Genomic DNA, 9,664 nt, shown 5'->3' with positions numbered 1-9,664 from the left:
GAGACTATTGATGTTGCCTTCCACCCTGCAGATCTCTCGCACACCCCACACTGGATGTAACCCCAGACCATGATTTTTTCCCCACCAAACTTCACTGTTTTCTGGGTGAATCTTGGATCCATGCGGGCTCCAGTAGGTCAACACCCGCCAAGTCGGCCCGTACCAAACCAACGGCTGCCGGCTCCTGCACGATGCCCGGATGCCCGCTTGCATTAACCAATTTCCCTTCTTTCAGAGTTGCCCACTCCCTGGCTGCCACTTGTGTGGCTCCACCCAGTAAGAACTGGGCCCCTCTGCCATGCCTGGTGTCCGTGGAACAAACAGTGTCACCGCATTATGAAATCGTGTCCCGGCGCTCAGCAAGGCCGACGACCTCACTGTGATCGCCCCATCTCCACGGACTGCTGAGATATGGGGGAGACATAGATGACCGCAGCACTCTCACAACAGGCTGCTGACTGGCGTCTACGGCTCACATATAAATTTGTGTACACAACTCACACACACACAACACACACACAACCCCACACGCCAATAGAGTAAAATACACATGCATACAGAACAAACTCAACACACTCTACTCTCCTCCCGGCTCAGAGTGTTAAAAGGAAATCAGTCTTGAGTTCTGCAAACCCTGGACCAATGAAACAGCATTCATCCAGGGTCAGCACCAAGATGAACCCCATAGGAGAAATACGAGTACGGGTATGTAAAGAAAGCCATTCATGGTGGGCTGATACTTTTTTTTAATTCCATTATATCAAACGTATGGTGCCATTTCCTCTTCAAATAGAAATGTCCGCAGATGGTGGGGTTCCACGAGAGGTGAGTTTTCACTGGTCCATACCATATTTTGCTTTCTGTTTCCGATTCTGAAACGATTTGCGTATTAGCGATCCCGAGTACTGATCCAATATCAGTGTTTTATTACATATTTTTATTAAAATGAACGCCACATTAACTTTCTTTTAAATATCAGTTTGACAGTTGTTTAGTTAAACGGACAAGAACAATAATAATACTACTTAGACAAATGTAGATTTTCTTCAGAGCTTTCATTAAATGGTATGGATCTGTGCATAAACTCCGGTACTCAACCGATACCAATACCAGCGTTTTCTATCAGCATCGGAACGCAGTACGATACTGGTAAAGAAAGTCATAGCAGTGTTAACCATAATTGACAAGTAGAATAGGGATTAGATTATACAAAGAAGAAGGAGTAGTACAGTCATTGGGGGTCTTCTTACCTCTTAGTGTTTTTTACACGCGTCTGTGTGTTGCTCAGTTACGCTTCCACTGACAGTGCTGTCTGCCTGGCAGAGACTTTGTAAGAAACTAACTTTTTATTGGGGTTCAGAAACGCACAAACGACAAACGCAGATGTAGTGGTGGTTGATGATTCTTTTAGGCTGTCCCGCTACTAACAAGAAAAGTGAATCTCAAACACCCACACACAACACACACGCAGCAGTAAGGGTCCAGCTGTTTAATAGCAACAGGTCCAACACATAAAACACCCATGCTGCTTGGCAGCACATAAGGAACATAAATCAAGTAAACAAAGGAAGTCCCTTGAGACCACTTGAATTCAGTGTGGCCACCACATCTCTAATGCTCTAACCACCTGTCTCTTTTTTTCTTTCTCTGTCTCTTTTTTCTCTTTAGCCCTTTTATTTCAAAACACATTTCACCCACCACTACATCTACCTCATTTAATGCTGTAGGTTCCTCATGTCATCCCCCTCCGTCTCCCCTTGTTTTTGTTTTTCTACCATTTCCTCTGTCCATGTCCATGGTTGCCCAGACAACTGTTGATTTGGGACCAGGGGGGAGATGAGGGTCGTAGTTTGACGAACTCTTGCAAGGAACCCGAGGAGCTGAAAAAGACCCCCATACCTGCTTCTTTGAGAACCATCATACGCTCACGGCTCTCCGGACCCCCACTACGACAAGTGCTTCTCCTGCAGCTGCCAGGAAAAGACAAGTCAACGGATGGAGGGTTTTAGCGCTAAATACTTAAAGCAGGGAAGAGATCTTGGAAGTAATTAAGTTTTGCTGGCCATATAAAGTGCATGTTAGGACTGAATTTTGTATATCATTTTATGTCCACAAATAAATGTACTGTCTTCTGTCTGCATTTTTCCTGGCAGAGCGAATGTGATCGTGATCCAGTCATCTGTCCGGTGTTGACCTCTCCCAACCCATTCATCCTGAGGACAATTGCTGTCCGATCTGTGATGGTGAACAGACATATTTTATTGACCTAGATACATGAACTTATGATATCATGTTTTAAGTGGTTATTCTGGTTCGAGTCCCTGGTGGGGTGTTATTCTTTTTGTGAATTCCAAAGTCTTTCACAGAAATCATAAGTTTGAAAACTAATCTGTTTTTATTCTCCATTTCCTTTTCCTGTTCAGAAGAGGAGGGAGCCCAAGGACATGAAATGTTTCCAGATAGGGGGGACATTAACATCCTGAAGGTATGTACTACTTCTCCTGTCTCCTGACTTATCTTCTCCTCCTTCTCTTCTTTTTTTGATTTTTCTTCTAAAGGATTTTCTCTTGTAGTGTTTCTTTTCTTTTGTACATGTACATTAGTCGATGCTGCATTTAATTTCATTGCTTTTCCATCTACAGTTAAAGTAAAAAACTGAATCATTCAGACATTTTTCTTGCTGACTGACCTCTTTAACCATTTTGTCCTCCTCTTTCCTTTCCTCTCAGGTTGTTACTCTACTTTGAAGGGGCCCAGAAGATGCACACGCCCCGTGAACCACATGGCAGCCCTTTGTACCTCCCTTGTCTACATTAAATGTGCGTCTGCACATGCCAGGTAAATCCCCATCAATAAACCCCCCTGGCTGGATTTACTTTCCAAAATCCCTTAAGGGATCATTTATCTTTCGATGTTACACTGCAAAGAAGCCTGTGGGCTACATGAATTTCTCATAAGTGAAACCTTGGGTAATGGTTCAGACTTTGTGGAAAAAGCAATAAGCGTCTGCAGCTTCTGTTGTGCGGAAAAAATAATTGCTGCTTACCGGCCGCTAATGCTACCTTATATCCATAGGGGTCGTTCAGTGAGAGGTGCACTTTAGAAGGTGGACTTGTCGCGGTGTTGACCTGCAGTCATCCAGTAAGACTGTACACCCTCCGCTGCTGTAAGTAGTGTCCCAGAAGGAGGATAAGACTCCACGCAGGCAGAGCCACGACTGATGCAAGCATATGGCCCTGGCACGCAATTTGGCAGGAACTTTACCAGAAACTTGACAATTGGCATCCCTGGGTTACCAATGGTGGGGAAGTAAATGCACTTCACTGCTGGTGGTGATGTGAGTATTGTGCTGCCAAGAAACAAGGACCAAATGCATTATTACTTTTGCTGACATTTGACTGAAATAATCAATTAAATTGTTTGCTTATAAAAACTAACTCAAGGACCCCATTAAAAGTTATTCTTCCAATTATGTTTTTGAAGAGAAATATAGAAAACAATACACAGTTCACGAAGAACCGAGAGTTTCATACTGAATTCTTCAACATACAAAACTAAATTGCTCTGATCAAGATGATCTTTACCAGTACTTTAGCAGATGTGTTGGTACTGTGTATGGATCTTTTTTTTTAATCTTTTTGGGATTTTTTAAAGCTGTTCGTCTCAATATTTTTTACATGATCAATGAGCAAATGACAATGTGTAATCTGGAAAAGGGTCGCTCAGAGTGAAGAACCCACAGAGCATTGTCAACCTCTGCAAATCCCCTCAGCTCTACGGAAACAATTTCAAGTCTTTCAGCCATTTGGTTTGGTTTTACGGCCCACGCCTTCACTGTTTCGCACACCACTGCTTTCCATTGGAAGTTTTCCAACAGCAGACAGAACCGAGCTAGCATTGCTGGTGACCATAGTGAGCGTATTTAGCGAGCTAAGAGGCCACATAGAGACCAAAATCGAGCTAAAGGAGAGTGAAAGTTGATCCGGCATTCAGATAAGTGTCCCGTCCCACTACTTGGTGGTGCATTCCTGTCCCTACCGTCGTCTTGTGTCTTTTTCCTGTGCTTCTACATTTTGCATCGTTTCACCAACCCGTCTGCTTCCTCGTGTATGTCAACAGCAGGTGTGACCAAGTTCATAAAAAGCATGTCCAGTACTTACCTGCACCAACAACACCCGCCAGAGGTGGCGTGCTGTACCGTAACATTCTGGGTGAGCAATGACAACACCCACACACAACACCAGCAGAGGGCCTAACCCTGTCCTTGTCCTCCAATACGACACAAGGACAAATCGTTTAGTGTAGCAGTGAATGTTGTCATTGTTACACACATTTGAAAACTGTCTTAGGGAGCTAACATCGTCACAAATGTATGTATTTTTTCTCGGGTGGTCATGATTCACATGTGGCTTTAACTTAATACAGAGATTCTTGATTTTTCTGTTTCCCTTAATCCCAAGAGGATGCTGCCCAGATTATGAAAGCTCCAGCTAAAATGCGAACCAGGAACACTGATCTGGTGGACCCACAAAAACAACAACCAAACCTCTCCTCTACCCATTAAAAAACATCATCCTCGCTCTGACGGACCCCAACCCAGAGCTGCACCCCACCGTGTCCCCCCCCCACCCCGTCCCCTCACCTCACACCCCCCTTTTATCACTTCAGGATTGTAATTAACAGAGAGAGCAGCATATGAGATATGTAAATGGTATTTATAGTTTCCAAAGACGAGGAAGGGGGTTGTTTACAATGATTATGAAGCTATGAGAGTACCAACCGACTTTGTCGCCCTCTGCTTCCTCTGCCTTTTTCGATTTTGCTGGAATCTCTTTTTGCTCATGTTTTTTTTTTTTTTTAAACGCTCCCAGACTGGAAGTTATATATATATGTAGAAAAAATATACACTGCTGTCCAATGGATTCTCAGCTTGGTTTGAAAGGACATACTTTGGTAAGATTTTGCCAGTTTGCATTTTGTTGACAGACTTCTTTCAGAAGTACAGCCATCGCTACTGTAGCTCTCACCGCTCTCACTGGATACAGAGGAAGTGTGTGCTTAAATCTGTGTGAATGTTGATGTGTGAGTGGTGCTTATGTGTGGTGTGTGTGGTTTACCAGAATATTGAATAAGCAGTAATACAGAAACACAGTTCTGGGTAGCAAAGCAGAATTAAAAAATTAAACAAAAAACAGAGAAAACCTTGAAACTTCCCTTCACCACTTCTTCCATCATCACACACCCCTTCTCACCATACCTAGAGAGGGGGGCTATTTTAATTCCAAGGCTAGGAAACTGTTATCACGGATTCATAGTATCCGAATCCATGAAATAACTGGCCTTTAATAATAAAATCTGACTGCTTCTATTGGAATTAACATAGGGTGTGTATACTTATGCCGCCCCCTGTATTTTAAGAGAAGACATGATTTATTCACAATACATTATTCATTCCAAAGAAGGTTGGTGTACTTAAAGTTTGGATTTTTTTCTATTTTTTTTAATTAAGAGGCATTAAGGTAATTTCCAAATGAATTATTTTTTTATTCCTCTCTTTAGCAACGTGCATGGGTTCATAAACTTATGAGCGCCACTGTATTTCCACTCAATATCAAGCATAAAGCCATTAGGATCAGTGGGGTTTCATTGTAAGAGAAGTTTGAATGGGTTCAGCTGATGGTATTTCCAGTGGTAACCAAAAGGAGCTTTGCCTTCCGCCTCATTTTGATCTCATCGCTTCTCCTGCTTTTGGTTGTTCCCATTTTCTGTTTCAATTAAGTAATTTTGGTTATGATTTTTTTTCTATTATGGTTGTTTATAAAATAAGCTGGTTGTATTTTGTATTTAAGTTGTTGTGAAATGGCGGGGCGACAAAAATAAAAGATGTCTGTTGGTAAAAGAAGGGATACTTGTGGGTTGTTTTTGACACTGTAGCCCTTATCGCTCCCTAGTTCCCTTTTTGCATTTATATCTTTGTTTTCTCATCTGGGTCTTGGAGTTTTAGTTTTCACGTTGTGCTTTCTTTCTCTTTCGTCCCTCTGTCTCTTTTCCTACAGTTTTTCACAATATGGAGCCTTTTGATTAAATAGGAATGACAAGCCAGATAGACCCGACTTAATCCTTAGCTTTTTTCCTTTCTTCTCTTTTCTCCATTGTTCTAATCGCTGCCCTTTTCACTCGTTGCACCTACGGCCTTCATTTATCTTCCACATTTTTTCTGCCTCTCTTACTTTCTTTCTTTCCTTGTTAATCCGTTCTCCTCATATCCTTATAATTCATTTCCTGCTATCTCTTTCAACCTGTATATCCTTTCCTTTCCCCCCTTTTTCCATATCTTTTCCATTCCCTGTTTTCCTTTCCTTACTTTTCTTTCATTTCCTCTCCCTTTTCCTTGCTTGGCTTTCCATCTCTGACATTCACCACATGTGCTCAGCAAGGTTTTGTCCCTTACCTACCGGCCCCATGGGTCAAAACACACGCACCCATGCACGCACGCACGCAAGCACACGCACTACCAAACACTGCAGGCAGACTGAAACATAAACACGTATTCACAGATGTACACATGTACAAACTCCTGCATCAGGAACCACAAACTGCCAAGGGCAAGAAGAATCGAGACACTATCTGCTTGCTGCCTCTGATGGTTAAAACAGGTATTCCACTAAATTTTATCTCCAAAAATCCCGCTGGGTTGAAGCACTTCTTCTGCTGGCACCTGTTGAACTCCCAAGGCAAAAAAAGAGCTTTTTGTGTGGCCTAAAGCATGTTGTATAAGCCATCATCAGGCGAAGCTTGAGATGTCGACGTGTGGTGGAGGGGGTGCCTCAATCAGCGCCGCATGTTAGGGTCAAAGGGTGAAGCATTCCGAGCGGACTGTCGGTGGCAGCTTTGTGAAGAAGCATAAAACACTGTACAAGCCTTGCCCTGCATCTGCACGTGTGTGTGGTGTGTGTGTGAACTTGAGTCAGTACTGCCACGACAAGCACAAGAATTATATATTCTTTATTTGCAAGTTCCCTCCCAACTTAGAAATCATGGAGGGTCTGCATGTCATCGTAAGGGGATGTCCACTGTGAGAGACGAATCCAAAAAAAAATAATCCAAATCACAATGGTAATTGATTTTTTTAAGCTATTTATTTGTATATACAGCTGCAAATACGTATTTTGGAACAGGTGTCTATCACTACAATTCTGACCCTCAAAGACCTGTCATTCTGCCTTCAAAATTTCCACCTCCACTCCATTTATTTTCCTAAATTTATATGCAACCTGTTGAGGTTCGTTAGCTGCATACAGACACCGGTCCACCAATACAATCGTAAGAAATCCAACTACTAACATGTCCAAGACCCAAGTAGCTGTCCAAAGACACTAGAGACAAATTGTAACCCTACCCCCCCCCCAACGGCTGGAAAGGGCTCGTGAAATGCCAAGGCAGCTGTGGTGAACAAAGGTCCTGTGGAGCAATCATTAAAAATGGAGAACTAACCATGACGGTCCATCTCCCTCGGCTGGGGCTCCATGCAAGATCTCACCTCGTGGGGTCTCAATGAGCCTAAAAAGGTGAGAATATCACCCAAAACTACACGGGAGGATCGGTCAATGACCTGAAAAGAGCTGGGACCAACTGTTTCCAAGTTTACTGTTGGTATACCCTAAGACTTCTTGGTTTAAATCATGCATGGCACGGAAGGTTCCCCGCCTTAAACCAGACACATGTCAAGGCCCGTCCTTAAGTTGCCAACGCCATTTTGGATGCTCGCGAGGATCCCTGGAGAAAGCCATGTGGTCAGATGAGACCACATAAACGTTTTGGTCATAATTCCACTAACCATGTTTGGAATAAGAAAATGATGATAGCAGCCATCCCAAGAACACTCATACTACTGTGAGCCATGGTGTGGGTAGCATCATGCTTTGGAGATATTTTTTGGCATATGGGACCTGTCGACTGCACTGTTAAGGGAGGAGGCCCGTGCCATGTTTGCTAGATTTTTGGCGGAAACGAACCTCCTTCCCTCATTAGAGCATGAAGCATGTTCTAGCTGGGTCTCCAACAGACCATGACCCAAGCACAGACAGGATGACCTAAGGGGGGCTCTGGAAGAAGCTATCAAGGTTTTGGCTGCCTCGTCAGTCCTCCAGACCTAACCCAATAGAGAATCTTATGAGGGGCTCAAACTCCGTGTTTCTTCTCAGCGACAGCCCAAAAACCTGAACTGATATAGAGAAGATCTGTGTGGAGGAGGTGTCCAAAATCCCTTCTGCAGTGTGTTCAAACCTGGTGAAAACTACAGGACGTTTGACCTCTGGAAAGCAAACAAATGTACTGTACCAAACTTAACATGGATTTTCTCAGGTGTTCAAATACTTATTTGCAGCTGCATCATACAAATAGTTAAAAATCATACATTGGGATTTTCTGGCTTTTATTTTTTAGATTAATGTCTCTCACGTGGAAATGCACCTACGATGACAATTTCAGACCCCTCATGATCTAAGTGGAGCACTGCAAAATAGGCAGGGTGTTAAATACCTTATTTTCCTCACTGTATGTGCATGGTCCAGTAGCAGTGACATAATTATTAACCTTATCTAACAATTACTCTAATAGACATGTGCAGTGGTATAAATATTTAATAAAGAGCATAATAAAATGGATATATGAATGAACCATATAGACAGATCTGTACAGTATGTGCAAGCTATGTGCATTGTGTGAGCATTATAAACTAGTAAGATAGTGTGGATGAATAGTATGAAGAGCAGTAGAATATGTATAGGTATGTAATAAAAAATAGAACAGTAATAATACAGTCCCTGACAAAGTCTTGTCGCTTGTGTAGACTTGACCTGAATGCCTGCCCTGAAATAATTCAATTTCTAATCAAAGATTTATTTACAAGAAATTGCTCATTGTAATCCACAGCTTTTGTAATAATGTTTCAGTGGCCAAAGAAACTGTCCAAAAGTATTCTAATATCACCGCTTGGTAACCCTTGAGTCATTTTTTTGCAACGACCATAAGTGTTGTCGCCGTTGTCATATGAGCCTTCACCTGTGACATAATGGATCATTAGGTCCTCAGGTGTGTTCAAACAACCCCAGTACAGCTAGACCTTCACATCACTGCAACTAGACCTCTGCAAAACATGCCTACGTTCACCCTGAGACTAAAGGTTGGATTATCAAGAGGCGAAGACCATCCACTGCTTATGTGTCAACATCACCTTCAATGTGTCCTCAGCGTCGGCAAGTACAGAGGATTAAAAAAACATTGAGACACTGAGACTATTTTGACAAGCCCAGGTATGCAGACCCCGCAGCAACTGCTCGAGAGGACGGTTTGTTGTCTCGAAAATCCAAGCCAGCCCATTTTTCCACTGCAGCAGAGCTCCACAGACCTGGTCCCCTGAAGCCCTGTGGTCAACCAGAACGGTTAGTTGTCTTCTCGAATGGCCTCCATGGGGAATCAGGTCCCCAAAGCCAGCACTCTAACAAAAGACAATTGAAAACGGTGTGGCCTTTGCCAGGCCCACAGCCTGCTAAAAGATGGACGCTGGAAGGGAAGAAAGTGGAATTTTTTTCCTGAATCTTCCTGTTGATTACACCCAGTTTTTCCCGCAAATCATGCAGGAGACCTACGTACGCCCTCATGT

At 43.0% G+C, this 9,664-nt stretch overlaps 1 long non-coding RNA gene across 1 annotated transcript in view; it reads right to left on the bottom strand.

Moving 5' to 3' along the window:
• Nucleotides 1–5,153, bottom strand: part of LOC116684276 (uncharacterized) — a 14,420-nt gene extending 9,267 nt beyond the window's left edge. The window contains exon 1 of the long non-coding RNA XR_004330778.1: nucleotides 5,143–5,153. This is a non-coding gene — a long non-coding RNA (uncharacterized LOC116684276). The remainder of the gene's footprint in view (nucleotides 1–5,142) is intronic.
• Between the last annotated feature and the right edge of the window lie 4,511 nt (nucleotides 5,154–9,664).

Source organism: Etheostoma spectabile, chromosome 3 (genome assembly GCF_008692095.1).
Source record: "Etheostoma spectabile isolate EspeVRDwgs_2016 chromosome 3, UIUC_Espe_1.0, whole genome shotgun sequence".
Classification (NCBI taxonomy): Eukaryota; Metazoa; Chordata; class Actinopteri; order Perciformes; family Percidae; genus Etheostoma; species Etheostoma spectabile.
This window is presented reverse-complemented; position numbering and strand designations above follow the sequence as displayed.